Source organism: Maylandia zebra, linkage group LG13, assembly GCF_041146795.1.
Source record: "Maylandia zebra isolate NMK-2024a linkage group LG13, Mzebra_GT3a, whole genome shotgun sequence".
Classification (NCBI taxonomy): domain Eukaryota; kingdom Metazoa; phylum Chordata; class Actinopteri; order Cichliformes; family Cichlidae; genus Maylandia; species Maylandia zebra.
The window spans coordinates 36,336,184-36,351,289 of record NC_135179.1 but is presented as its reverse complement, the minus strand read 5'-3'; positions in this window follow the sequence as shown (position 1 = coordinate 36,351,289).

The following is a 15,106-nucleotide window of genomic DNA, read 5'->3' as shown; positions in this document are numbered from 1 at the left end:
ATTATGTGAATAACTTGGAAATCTTAGCTCAAACAGCTGCAAAACCTGTTTGCCCAGCACGGAGACCTTGAGTTCTATAAGATAAAGCCATAAACATGTGTATCCGAGTCTTCTATCAAAAGTTACAGCTATTTATATGAAGTTGTACAAAAACGCTTTCTTTCGCCAAGACAGTGCGTTTCTCACTGTTACATTCATTTGAATGGGGAACTCCACCGAAACAAAGTATAGGTTTTCATTATGTGAATAACTTGGAAATCTTAGCTCAAACAGCTGCAAAACCTGTTTTCCCAGCACGGGAACCTTGAGTTCTATAAGATAAAGCCATAAACATGTGTATCCGAGTCTTCTATCAAAAGTTACAGCTATTTATATGAAGTTGTACAAAATAGCTTTCTTTCGCCAAGACAGTGCGTTTCTCACTGTTACATGCATTTGAATGGGGAACTCCACCGAAACAAAGTATAGGTTTTCATTATGTGAATAACTTGGAAATCTTAGCTCAAACAGCTGCAAAACCTGGTTTCCCAGCACGGGAACCTTGAGCTCTATAAGATAAAGCCATAAACATGTGTATCCGAGTCTTCTATCAAAAGTTACAGCTATTTATATGAAGTTGTACAAAATAGCTTTCTTTCGCCAAGACAGTGCGTTTCTCACTGTTACATGCATTTGAATGGGGAACTCGACCGAAACAAAGTATAGGTTTTCATTATGTGAATAACTTGGAAATCTTAGCTCAAACAGCTGCAAAACCTGGTTTCCCAGCACGGGAACCTTGAGTTCTATAAGATAAAGCCATAAACATGTGTATCCGAGTCTTCTATCAAAAGTTACAGCTATTTATATGAAGTTGTACAAAAACGCTTTCTTTCGCCAAGACAGTGCGTTTCTCACTGTTACATGCATTTGAATGGGGAACTCGACCGAAACAAAGTATAGGTTTTCATTATGTGAATAACTTGGAAATCTTAGCTCAAACAGCTGCAAAACCTGTTTTCCCAGCACGGAGACCTTGAGCTCTATAAGATAAAGCCATAAACATGTGTATCCGAGTCTTCTATCAAAAGTTACAGCTATTTATATGAAGTTGTACAAAAACGCTTTCTTTCGCCAAGACAGTGCGTTTCTCACTGTTACATGCATTTGAATGGGGAACTCGACCGAAACAAAGTATAGGTTTTCATTATGTGAATAACTTGGAAATCTTAGCTCAAACAGCTGCAAAACCTGTTTGCCCAGCACGGGAACCTTGAGTTCTATAAGATAAAGCCATAAACATGTGTATCCGAGTCTTCTATCAAAAGTTACAGCTATTTATATGAAGTTGTACAAAAACGCTTTCTTTCGCCAAGACAGTGCGTTTCTCACTGTTACATGCATTTGAATGGGGAACTCGACCGAAACAAAGTATAGGTTTTCATTATGTGAATAACTTGGAAATCTTAGCTCAAACAGCTGCAAAACCTGTTTGCCCAGCACGGAGACTTGAGTTCTATAAGATAAAGCCATAAACATGTGTATCCGAGTCTTCTATCAAAAGTTACAGCTATTTAAATGAAGTTGTACAAAAACGCTTTCTTTCGCCAAGACAGTGCGTTTCTCACTGTTACATGCATTTGAATGGGGAACTCCACCGAAACAAAGTATAGGTTTTCATTATGTGAATAACTTGGAAATCTTAGCTCAAACAGCTGCAAAACCTGGTTTCCCAGCACGGGAACCTTGAGTTCTATAAGATAAAGCCATAAACATGTGTATCCGAGTCTTCTATCAAAAGTTACAGCTATTTATATGAAGTTGTACAAAAACGCTTTCTTTCGCCAAGACAGTGCGTTTCTCACTGTTACATGCATTTGAATGGGGAACTCGACCGAAACAAAGTATAGGTTTTCATTATGTGAATAACTTGGAAATCTTAGCTCAAACAGCTGCAAAACCTGTTTTCCCAGCACGGAGACCTTGAGCTCTATAAGATAAAGCCATAAACATGTTTGTCTGAGTCTTCTATCAAAAGTTACAGCTATTTATATGAAGTTGTACAAAAACGCTTTCTTTCGCCAAGACAGTGCGTTTCTCACTGTTACATTCATTTGAATGGGGAACTCGACCGAAACAAAGTATAGGTTTTCATTATGTGAATAACTTGAAAATCTTAGCTCAAACAGCTGCAAAACCTGTTTGCCCAGCACGGGAACCTTGAGCTCTATAAGATAAAGCCATAAACATGTGTATCCGAGTCTTCTATCAAAAGTTACAGCTATTCATATGAAGTTGTACAAAAACGCTTTCTTTCGCCAAGACAGTGCGTTTCTCACTGTTACATGCATTTGAATGGGGAACTCGACCGAAACAAAGTATAGGTTTTCATTATGTGAATAACTTGGAAATCTTAGCTCAAACAGCTGCAAAACCTGTTTGCCCAGCACGGAGACCTTGAGTTCTATAAGATAAAGCCATAAACATGTGTATCCGAGTCTTCTATCAAAAGTTACAGCTATTTATATGAAGTTGTACAAAAACGCTTTCTTTCGCCAAGACAGTGCGTTTCTCACTGTTACATTCATTTGAATGGGGAACTCCACCGAAACAAAGTATAGGTTTTCATTATGTGAATAACTTGGAAATCTTAGCTCAAACAGCTGCAAAACCTGTTTTCCCAGCACGGGAACCTTGAGTTCTATAAGATAAAGCCATAAACATGTGTATCCGAGTCTTCTATCAAAAGTTACAGCTATTTATATGAAGTTGTACAAAATAGCTTTCTTTCGCCAAGACAGTGCGTTTCTCACTGTTACATGCATTTGAATGGGGAACTCGACCGAAACAAAGTATAGGTTTTCATTATGTGAATAACTTGGAAATCTTAGCTCAAACAGCTGCAAAACCTGTTTGCCCAGCACGGAGACCTTGAGTTCTATAAGATAAAGCCATAAACATGTGTATCCGAGTCTTCTATCAAAAGTTACAGCTATTTAAATGAAGTTGTACAAAAACGCTTTCTTTCGCCAAGACAGTGCGTTTCTCACTGTTACATGCATTTGAATGGGGAACTCCACCGAAACAAAGTATAGGTTTTCATTATGTGAATAACTTGGAAATCTTAGCTCAAACAGCTGCAAAACCTGTTTTCCCAGCACGGGAACCTTGAGTTCTATAAGATAAAGCCATAAACATGTTTGTCTGAGTCTTCTATCAAAAGTTACAGCTATTTATATGAAGTTGTACAAAAACGCTTTCTTTCGCCAAGACAGTGCGTTTCTCACTGTTACATGCATTTGAATGGGGAACTCCACCGAAACAAAGTATAAGTTTTCATTATGTGAATAACTTGGAAATCTTAGCTCAAACAGCTGCAAAACCTGTTTTCCCAGCACGGAGACCTTGAGTTCTATAAGATAAAGCCATAAACATGTTTGTCTGAGTCCTCTATCAAAAGTTACAGCTATTTATATGAAGTTGTACAAAAACGCTTTCTTTCGCCAAGACAGTGCGTTTCTCACTGTTACATTCATTTGAATGGGGAACTCCACCGAAACAAAGTATAGGTTTTCATTATGTGAATAACTTGGAAATCTTAGCTCAAACAGCTGCAAAACCTGTTTTCCCAGCACGGGAACCTTGAGTTCTATAAGATAAAGCCATAAACATGTGTATCCGAGTCTTCTATCAAAAGTTACAGCTATTTATATGAAGTTGTACAAAAACGCTTTCTTTCGCCAAGACAGTGCGTTTCTCACTGTTACATGCATTTGAATGGGGAACTCCACTGAAACAAAGTATAGGTTTTTCATTATGTGAATAACTTGGAAATCTTAGCTCAAACAGCTGCAAAACCTGTTTTCCCAGCACGGAGACCTTGAGTTCTATAAGATAAAGCCATAAACATGTGTATCCGAGTCTTCTATCAAAAGTTACAGCTATTTATATGAAGTTGTACAAAAACGCTTTCTTTCGCCAAGACAGTGCGTTTCTCACTGTTACATGCATTTGAATGGGGAACTCGACCGAAACAAAGTATAGGTTTTCATTATGTGAATAACTTGGAAATCTTAGCTCAAACAGCTGCAAAACCTGTTTGCCCAGCACGGGAACCTTGAGTTCTATAAGATAAAGCCATAAACATGTGTATCCGAGTCTTCTATCAAAAGTTACAGCTATTTATATGAAGTTGTACAAAATAGCTTTCTTTCGCCAAGACAGTGCGTTTCTCACTTTTACATGCATTTGAATGGGGAACTCGACCGAAACAAAGTATAGGTTTTCATTATGTGAATAACTTGGAAATCTTAGCTCAAACAGCTGCAAAACCTGTTTGCCCAGCACGGAGACCTTGAGTTCTATAAGATAAAGCCATAAACATGTGTATCCGAGTCTTCTATCAAAAGTTACAGCTATTTAAATGAAGTTGTACAAAAACGCTTTCTTTCGCCAAGACAGTGTGTTTCTCACTGTTACATGCATTTGAATGGGGAACTCGACCGAAACAAAGTATAGGTTTTCATTATGTGAATAACTTGGAAATCTTAGCTCAAACAGCTGCAAAACCTGTTTTCCCAGCACGGGAACCTTGAGTTCTATAAGATAAAGCCATAAACATGTTTGTCTGAGTCTTCTATCAAAAGTTACAGCTATTCATATGAAGTTGTACAAAAACGCTTTCTTTCGCCAAGACAGTGCGTTTCTCACTGTTACATGCATTTGAATGGGGAACTCCACCGAAACAAAGTATAGGTTTTCATTATGTGAATAACTTGGAAATCTTAGCTCAAACAGCTGCAAAACCTGTTTGCCCAGCACGGAGACTTGAGTTCTATAAGATAAAGCCATAAACATGTGTGTCCGAGTCTTCTATCAAAAGTTACAGCTATTTAAATGAAGTTGTACAAAAACGCTTTCTTTCGCCAAGACAGTGCGTTTCTCACTGTTACATGCATTTGAATGGGGAACTCGACCGAAACAAAGTATAGGTTTTCATTATGTGAATAACTTGGAAATCTTAGCTCAAACAGCTGCAAAACCTGGTTTCCCAGCACGGGAACCTTGAGTTCTATAAGATAAAGCCATAAACATGTGTATCCGAGTCTTCTATCAAAAGTTACAGCTATTTATATGAAGTTGTACAAAATAGCTTTCTTTCGCCAAGACAGTGCGTTTCTCACTGTTACATGCATTTGAATGGGGAACTCGACCGAAACAAAGTATAGGTTTTCATTATGTGAATAACTTGGAAATCTTAGCTCAAACAGCTGCAAAACCTGGTTTCCCAGCACGGGAACCTTGAGTTCTATAAGATAAAGCCATAAACATGTGTATCCGAGTCTTCTATCAAAAGTTACAGCTATTTATATGAAGTTGTACAAAAACGCTTTCTTTCGCCAAGACAGTGCGTTTCTCACTGTTACATGCATTTGAATGGGGAACTCGACCGAAACAAAGTATAGGTTTTCATTATGTGAATAACTTGGAAATCTTAGCTCAAACAGCTGCAAAACCTGTTTTCCCAGCACGGAGACCTTGAGCTCTATAAGATAAAGCCATAAACATGTGTATCCGAGTCTTCTATCAAAAGTTACAGCTATTTATATGAAGTTGTACAAAAACGCTTTCTTTCGCCAAGACAGTGCGTTTCTCACTGTTACATGCATTTGAATGGGGAACTCGACCGAAACAAAGTATAGGTTTTCATTATGTGAATAACTTGGAAATCTTAGCTCAAACAGCTGCAAAACCTGTTTTCCCAGCACGGAGACCTTGAGCTCTATAAGATAAAGCCATAAACATGTGTATCCGAGTCTTCTATCAAAAGTTACAGCTATTTATATGAAGTTGTACAAAATAGCTTTCTTTCGCCAAGACAGTGCGTTTCTCACTGTTACATGCATTTGAATGGGGAACTCGACCGAAACAAAGTATAGGTTTTCATTATGTGAATAACTTGGAAATCTTAGCTCAAACAGCTGCAAAACCTGTTTTCCCAGCACGGAGACCTTGAGCTCTATAAGATAAAGCCATAAACATGTGTATCCGAGTCTTCTATCAAAAGTTACAGCTATTTATATGAAGTTGTACAAAATAGCTTTCTTTCGCCAAGACAGTGCGTTTCTCACTGTTACATGCATTTGAATGGGGAACTCGACCGAAACAAAGTATAGGTTTTCATTATGTGAATAACTTGGAAATCTTAGCTCAAACAGCTGCAAAACCTGTTTTCCCAGCACGGGAACCTTGAGTTCTATAAGATAAAGCCATAAACATGTGTATCCGAGTCTTCTATCAAAAGTTACAGCTATTTATATGAAGTTGTACAAAATAGCTTTCTTTCGCCAAGACAGTGCGTTTCTCACTGTTACATGCATTTGAATGGGGAACTCGACCGAAACAAAGTATAGGTTTTCATTATGTGAATAACTTGGAAATCTTAGCTCAAACAGCTGCAAAACCTGTTTGCCCAGCACGGAGACCTTGAGTTCTATAAGATAAAGCCATAAACATGTGTATCCGAGTCTTCTATCAAAAGTTACAGCTATTTAAATGAAGTTGTACAAAAACGCTTTCTTTCGCCAAGACAGTGCGTTTCTCACTGTTACATGCATTTGAATGGGGAACTCCACCGAAACAAAGTATAGGTTTTCATTATGTGAATAACTTGGAAATCTTAGCTCAAACAGCTGCAAAACCTGTTTTCCCAGCACGGGAACCTTGAGTTCTATAAGATAAAGCCATAAACATGTGTATCCGAGTCTTCTATCAAAAGTTACAGCTATTTATATGAAGTTGTACAAAAACGCTTTCTTTCGCCAAGACAGTGCGTTTCTCACTGTTACATGCATTTGAATGGGGAACTCCACCGAAACAAAGTATAAGTTTTCATTATGTGAATAACTTGGAAATCTTAGCTCAAACAGCTGCAAAACCTGTTTTCCCAGCACGGAGACCTTGAGTTCTATAAGATAAAGCCATAAACATGTTTGTCTGAGTCTTCTATCAAAAGTTACAGCTATTTATATGAAGTTGTACAAAAACGCTTTCTTTCGCCAAGACAGTGCGTTTCTCACTGTTACATTCATTTGAATGGGGAACTCCACCGAAACAAAGTATAGGTTTTCATTATGTGAATAACTTGGAAATCTTAGCTCAAACAGCTGCAAAACCTGTTTTCCCAGCACGGAGACCTTGAGTTCTATAAGATAAAGCCATAAACATGTGTATCCGAGTCTTCTATCAAAAGTTACAGCTATTTATATGAAGTTGTACAAAATAGCTTTCTTTCGCCAAGACAGTGCGTTTCTCACTGTTACATGCATTTGAATGGGGAACTCGACCGAAACAAAGTATAGGTTTTCATTATGTGAATAACTTGGAAATCTTAGCTCAAACAGCTGCAAAACCTGGTTTCCCAGCACGGGAACCTTGAGTTCTATAAGATAAAGCCATAAACATGTGTATCCGAGTCTTCTATCAAAAGTTACAGCTATTTATATGAAGTTGTACAAAAACGCTTTCTTTCGCCAAGACAGTGCGTTTCTCACTGTTACATGCATTTGAATGGGGAACTCGACCGAAACAAAGTATAGGTTTTCATTATGTGAATAACTTGGAAATCTTAGCTCAAACAGCTGCAAAACCTGTTTGCCCAGCACGGAGACCTTGAGTTCTATAAGATAAAGCCATAAACATGTGTATCCGAGTCTTCTATCAAAAGTTACAGCTATTTAAATGAAGTTGTACAAAAACGCTTTCTTTCGCCAAGACAGTGCGTTTCTCACTGTTACATGCATTTGAATGGGGAACTCCACCGAAACAAAGTATAGGTTTTCATTATGTGAATAACTTGGAAATCTTAGCTCAAACAGCTGCAAAACCTGTTTTCCCAGCACGGGAACCTTGAGTTCTATAAGATAAAGCCATAAACATGTTTGTCTGAGTCTTCTATCAAAAGTTACAGCTATTTATATGAAGTTGTACAAAAACGCTTTCTTTCGCCAAGACAGTGCGTTTCTCACTGTTACATGCATTTGAATGGGGAACTCCACCGAAACAAAGTATAAGTTTTCATTATGTGAATAACTTGGAAATCTTAGCTCAAACAGCTGCAAAACCTGTTTTCCCAGCACGGAGACCTTGAGTTCTATAAGATAAAGCCATAAACATGTTTGTCTGAGTCTTCTATCAAAAGTTACAGCTATTTATATGAAGTTGTACAAAAACGCTTTCTTTCGCCAAGACAGTGCGTTTCTCACTGTTACATTCATTTGAATGGGGAACTCCACCGAAACAAAGTATAGGTTTTCATTATGTGAATAACTTGGAAATCTTAGCTCAAACAGCTGCAAAACCTGTTTTCCCAGCACGGAGACCTTGAGTTCTATAAGATAAAGCCATAAACATGTGTATCCGAGTCTTCTATCAAAAGTTACAGCTATTTATATGAAGTTGTACAAAATAGCTTTCTTTCGCCAAGACAGTGCGTTTCTCACTGTTACATGCATTTGAATGGGGAACTCGACCGAAACAAAGTATAGGTTTTCATTATGTGAATAACTTGGAAATCTTAGCTCAAACAGCTGCAAAACCTGGTTTCCCAGCACGGGAACCTTGAGTTCTATAAGATAAAGCCATAAACATGTGTATCCGAGTCTTCTATCAAAAGTTACAGCTATTTATATGAAGTTGTACAAAAACGCTTTCTTTCGCCAAGACAGTGCGTTTCTCACTGTTACATGCATTTGAATGGGGAACTCGACCGAAACAAAGTATAGGTTTTCATTATGTGAATAACTTGGAAATCTTAGCTCAAACAGCTGCAAAACCTGTTTTCCCAGCACGGAGACCTTGAGTTCTATAAGATAAAGCCATAAACATGTTTGTCTGAGTCTTCTATCAAAAGTTACAGCTATTTATATGAAGTTGTACAAAAACGCTTTCTTTCGCCAAGACAGTGCGTTTCTCACTGTTACATGCATTTGAATGGGGAACTTGACCGAAACAAAGTATAGGTTTTCACTATGTGAATAACTTGGAAATCTTAGCTCAAACAGCTGCAAAACCTGTTTTCCCAGCACGGGAACCTTGAGTTCTATAAGATAAAGCCATAAACATGTGTATCCGAGTCTTCTATCAAAGGTTACAGCTATTTATATGAAGTTGTACAAAATAGCTTTCTTTCGCCAAGACAGTGCGTTTCTCACTGTTACATTCATTTGAATGGGGAACTCCATTCCGGAACCTTGGTGCATTCCGGAACTCTGAACATTCCGGAATTCCGAACATTCCGGAACCTTGGTGCATTCCGGAACCTTGGTGCATTCCAGAATTCTGAACATTCCGGAACCTTGGTACATTCCGGAATTCCGAACATTCCGGAATTCCGAACATTCCGGAACCTTGGTGCATTCCGGAACTCTGAACATTCCGGAATTCCGAACATTCCGGAACCTTGGTGCATTCCGGAACCTTGGTGCATTCCAGAATTCTGAACATTCCGGAACCTTGGTACATTCCGGAATTCCGAACATTCCGGAATTCCGAACATTCCGGAACCTTGGTGCATTCCGGAACCTTGGTGCATTCCGGAACTCCGAACATTCCAGAATTCCGAACATTCCGGAATTCCGAACATTCCGGAACCTTGGTGCATTCCGGAACTCTGAACATTCCGGAATTCCGAACATTCTGGAACCTTGGTGCATTCCGGAACCTTGGTGCATTCCAGAATTCTGAACATTCCGGAACCTTGGTACATTCCGGAATTCCGAACATTCCGGAATTCCGAACATTCCGGAACCTTGGTGCATTCCCGAACTCTGAACATTCCGGAACTCTGAACATTCCGGAATTCCGAACATTCCGGAACCTTGGTGCATTCCGGAACCTTGGTGCATTCCAGAATTCTGAACATTCCGGAACCTTGGTACATTGCGGAATTCCGAACATTCCGGAACCTTGGTGCATTCCGGAACTCTGAACATTCCGGAACTCTGAACATTCCGGAATTCCGAACATTCCGGAACCTTGGTGCATTCCGGAACTCTGAACACTCCGGAATTCCGAACATTCCGGAACCTTGGTGCATTCCGGAACTCTGAACATTCCGGAACTCTGAACATTCCGGAATTCCGAACATTCCGGAACCTTGGTGCATTCCGGAACCTTGGTGCATTCCAGAATTCTGAACATTCCGGAACCTTGGTACATTCCGGAATTCCGAACATTCCGGAACCTTGGTGCATTCCGGAACTCTGAACATTCCGGAACTCTGAACATTCCGGAATTCCGAACCTTCCGGAACCTTGGTGCATTCCGGAACCTTGGTGCATTCCGGAACTCTGAACATTCCGGAATTCCGAAGATTCCGGAATTCCGAACATTCCGGAACCTTGGTGCATTCCGGAACCTTGGTGCATTCCGGAACTCTGAACATTCCGGAACTCTGAACATTCCGGAATTCTGAACATTCCGGAACCTTGGTGCATTCCGGAACCTTGGTGCATTCCGGAACTCTGAACATTCCGGAATTCCGAACATTCCGGAACCTTGGTGCATTCCGGAACCTTGGTGCATTCCGGAACCTTGGTGCATTCCGGAACTCTGAACATTCCGGAATTCCGAACATTCCGGAACCTTGGTGCATTCCGGAACCTTGGTGCATTCCGGAACTCTGAACATTCCGGAATTCCGAACATTCCGGAACCTTGGTGCATTCCGGAACTCTGAACATTCCGGAACTCTGAACATTCCGGAATTCCGAACATTCCGGAACCTTGGTGCATTCCGGAACCTTGGTGCATTCCGGAACTCTGAACATTCCGGAATTCCGAACATTCCGGAATTCCGAACATTCCGGAACCTTGGTGCATTCCGGAACTCTGAACATTCCGGAACTCTGAACATTCCGGAACTCTGAACATTCCGGAATTCCGAACATTCCGGAACCTTGGTGCATTCCGGAACCTTGGTGCATTCCGGAACTCTGAACATTCCGGACATTCCGAACATTCCGGAATTCCGAACATTCCGGAACCTTGGTGCATTCCGGAACTCTGAACATTCCGGAACTCTGAACATTCCGGAACTCTGAACACTCCGGAATTCCGAACATTCCGGAACCTTGGTGCATTCCGGAAACTTGCTGCATTCCGGAACTCTGAACACTCCGGAATTCCGAACATTCCGGAACCTTGGTGCATTCCGGAACCTTGGTGCATTCCGGAACTCTGAACATTCCGGAATTCCGAACATTCCGGAACCTTGGTGCATTCCGGAACTCTGAACATTCCGGAATTCCGAACATTCCGGAACCTTGGTGCATTCCGGAACCTTGGTGCATTCCGGAACTCTGAACATTCCGGAATTCCGAACATTCCGGAACCTTGGTGCATTCCGGAACCTTGCTGCATTCCGGAACTCTGAACATTCCGGAACTCCGAACATTCCGGAACCTTGGTGCATTCCGGAATTCCGAACATTCCGGAACCTTGGTGCATTCCGGAACTCTGAACATTCCGGAACTCTGAACATTCCGGAATTCCGAACATTCCGGAACCTTGGTGCATTCCGGAACCTTGGTGCTTTCCGGAACTCTGAACATTCCGGAACTCTGAACATTCCGGAACCTTGGTGCATTCCGGTACTCTGAACATTCCGGAACTCTGAACATTCCGGAACTCCGAACATTCCGGAACCTTGGTGCATTCCGGAACCTTGGTGCATTCCGGAACTCTGAACATTCCGGAATTCCGAACATTCCGGAATTCCGAACATTCCGGAACCTTGGTGCATTCCGGAACCTTGGTGCATTCCGGAACTCTGAACATTCCGGAACTCTGAACATTCCGGAATTCCGAACATTCCGGAACCTTGGTGCATTCCGGAACCTTGGTGCATTCCGGAACTCTGAACATTCCGGAATTCCGAACATTCCGGAACCTTGGTGCATTCCGGAACCTTGGTGCTTTCCGGAACTCTGAACATTCCGGAACTCTGAACATTCCGGAACCTTGGTGCATTCCGGTACTCTGAACATTCCGGAACTCTGAACATTCCGGAACTCCGAACATTCCGGATCCTTGGTGCATTCCGGAACCTTGCTGCATTCCGGAACTCTGAACATTCCGGAATTCCGAACATTCCGGAACCTTGGTGCATTCCGGAATTCCGAACATTCCGGAACCTTGGTGCATTCCGGAACTCTGAACATTCCGGAATTCCGAACATTCCGGAATTCCGAACATTCCGGAACCTTGGTGCATTCCGGAACTCTGAACATTCCGGAACTCTGAACATTCCGGAATTCCGAACATTCCGGAACCTTGGTGCATTCCGGAACCTTGCTGCATTCCGGAACTCTGAACATTCCGGAATTCCGAACATTCCGGAACCTTGGTGCATTCCGGAATTCCGAACATTCCGGAACCTTGGTGCATTCCGGAACTCTGAACATTCCGGAACTCTGAACATTCCGGAATTCCGAACATTCCGGAACCTTGGTGCATTCCGGAACCTTGGTGCATTCCGGAACCTTGGTGCATTCCGGAACTCTGAACATTCCGGAACTCTGAACATTCCGGAATTCCGAACATTCCGGAACCTTGGTGCATTCCGGAACCTTGGTGCATTCCGGAACTCTGAACATTCCGGAATTCCGAACATTCCGGAACCTTGGTGCATTCCGGAACCTTGGTGCTTTCCGGAACTCTGAACATTCCGGAACTCTGAACATTCCGGAACCTTGGTGCATTCCGGTACTCTGAACATTCCGGAACTCTGAACATTCCGGAACTCCGAACATTCCGGATCCTTGGTGCATTCCGGAACCTTGCTGCATTCCGGAACTCTGAACATTCCGGAATTCCGAACATTCCGGAACCTTGGTGCATTCCGGAATTCCGAACATTCCGGAACCTTGGTGCATTCCGGAACCTTGGTGCATTCCGGAACTCTGAACATTCCGGAATTCCGAACATTCCGGAACCTTGGTGCATTCCGGAACCTTGGTGCATTCCGGAACTCTGAACATTCCGGAATTCCGAACATTCCGGAATTCCGAACATTCCGGAACCTTGGTGCATTCCGGAACTCTGAACATTCCGGAACTCTGAACATTCCGGAATTCCGAACATTCCGGAACCTTGGTGCACTCCGGAATTCCGAACATTCCGGAACCGTGGTGCATTCCGGAACTCTGAACATTCCGGAACTCTGAACATTCCGGAATTCCGAACATTCCGGAACCTTGGTGCATTCCGGAACCTTGCTGCATTCCGGAACTCTGAACATTCCGGAATTCTGAACATTCCGGAACCTTGGTGCATTCCGGAACTCTGAACATTCCGGAACTCTGAACATTCCGGAATTCCGAACATTCCGGAACCTTGGTGCATTCCGGAACTCTGAACATTCCGGAACTCTGAACATTCCGGAATTCCGAACATTCCGGAACCTTGGTGCATTCCGGAACTCTGAACATTCCGGAACTCTGAACATTCCGGAATTCCGAACATTCCGGAACCTTGGTGCATTCTGGAACTCTGAACATTCCGGAACTCTGAACATTCCGGAATTCCGAACATTCCGGAACCTTGGTGCATTCCGGAACTCTGAACATTCCGGAATTCCGAACATTCCGGAACCTTGGTGCATTCCGGAACCTTGGTGCATTCCGGAACTCTGAACATTCCGGAATTCCGAACATTCCGGAACCTTGGTGCATTCCTGAACTCTGAACATTCCGGAATTCTGAACATTCCGGAACTCTGAACATTCCGGAATTCCGAACATTCCGGAACCTTGGTGCATTCCGGAATTCCGAACATTCCGGAACCTTGGTGCATTCCGGAACTCTGAACACTCCGGAACTCTGAACATTCCGGAACCTTGGTGCATTCCGGAATTCCAAACATTCCGGAACTCTGAACATTCCGGAATTCCGAACATTCCGGAACCTTGGTGCATTCCGGAACCTTGGTGCATTCCGGAACTCTGAACATTCCGGAATTCCGAACATTCCGGAACCTTGGTGCATTCCGGAACTCTGAACATTCCGGAACTCTGAACATTCCGGAATTCCGAACATTCCGGAACCTTGGTGCATTCCGGAACTCTGAACATTCCGGAATTCCGAACATTCCTTGGTGCATTCCGCAAACTTGGTGCATTCCGGAACTCTGAACATTCCGGAATTCTGAACATTCAGGAACCTTGGTGCATTCCGGAACCTTGGTGCATTCCGGAACTCTGAACATTCCGGAACTCTGAACATTCCGGAATTCCGAACATTCCGGAACCTTGGTGCATTCCGGAACCTTGGTGCATTCCGGAATTCCGAACATTCCGGAACCTTGGTGCATTCCGGAACTCTGAACATTCCAGAATTCCGAACTTTCCGGAATTCCGAACATTCTGGAACCTTGGTGCATTCCGGAACTCTGAACATTCCGGAATTCCGAACATTCTGGAACCTTGGTGCATTCCGGAACCTTGGTGCATTCCGGAACTCTGAACATTCCGGAACCTTGGTGCATTCCGGAACCTTGGTGCATTCCAGAATTCTGAACATTCCGGAACCTTGGTACATTCCGGAATTCCGAACATTCCGGAATTCCGAACATTCCGGAACCTTGGTGCATTCCGGAACTCTGAACATTCCGGAACTCTGAACATTCCGGAACTCTGAACATTCCGGAATTCCGAACATTCCGGAACCTTGGTGCATTCCGGAACCTTGGTGCATTCCAGAATTCTGAACATTCCGGAACCTTGGTGCATTCCGGAATTCCGAACATTCCGGAACCTTGGTGCATTCCGGAACTCTGAACATTCCGGAATTCTGAACATTCAGGAACCTTGGTGCATTCCGGAACCTTGGTGCATTCCAGAATTCTGAACATTCCGGAACCTTGGTGCATTCCGGAATTCCGAACATTCCGGAACCTTGGTGCATTCCGGAAGTCTGAACATTCCGGAATTCCGAACATTCCGGAACCTTGGTGCATTCCGGAACTCCGAACATTCCGGAATTCCGAACATTCCGGAATTCCGAACATTCCGGAACCTTGGTGCATTCCGGAACTCTGAACATTCCGGAATTCCGAACATTCAGGAACCT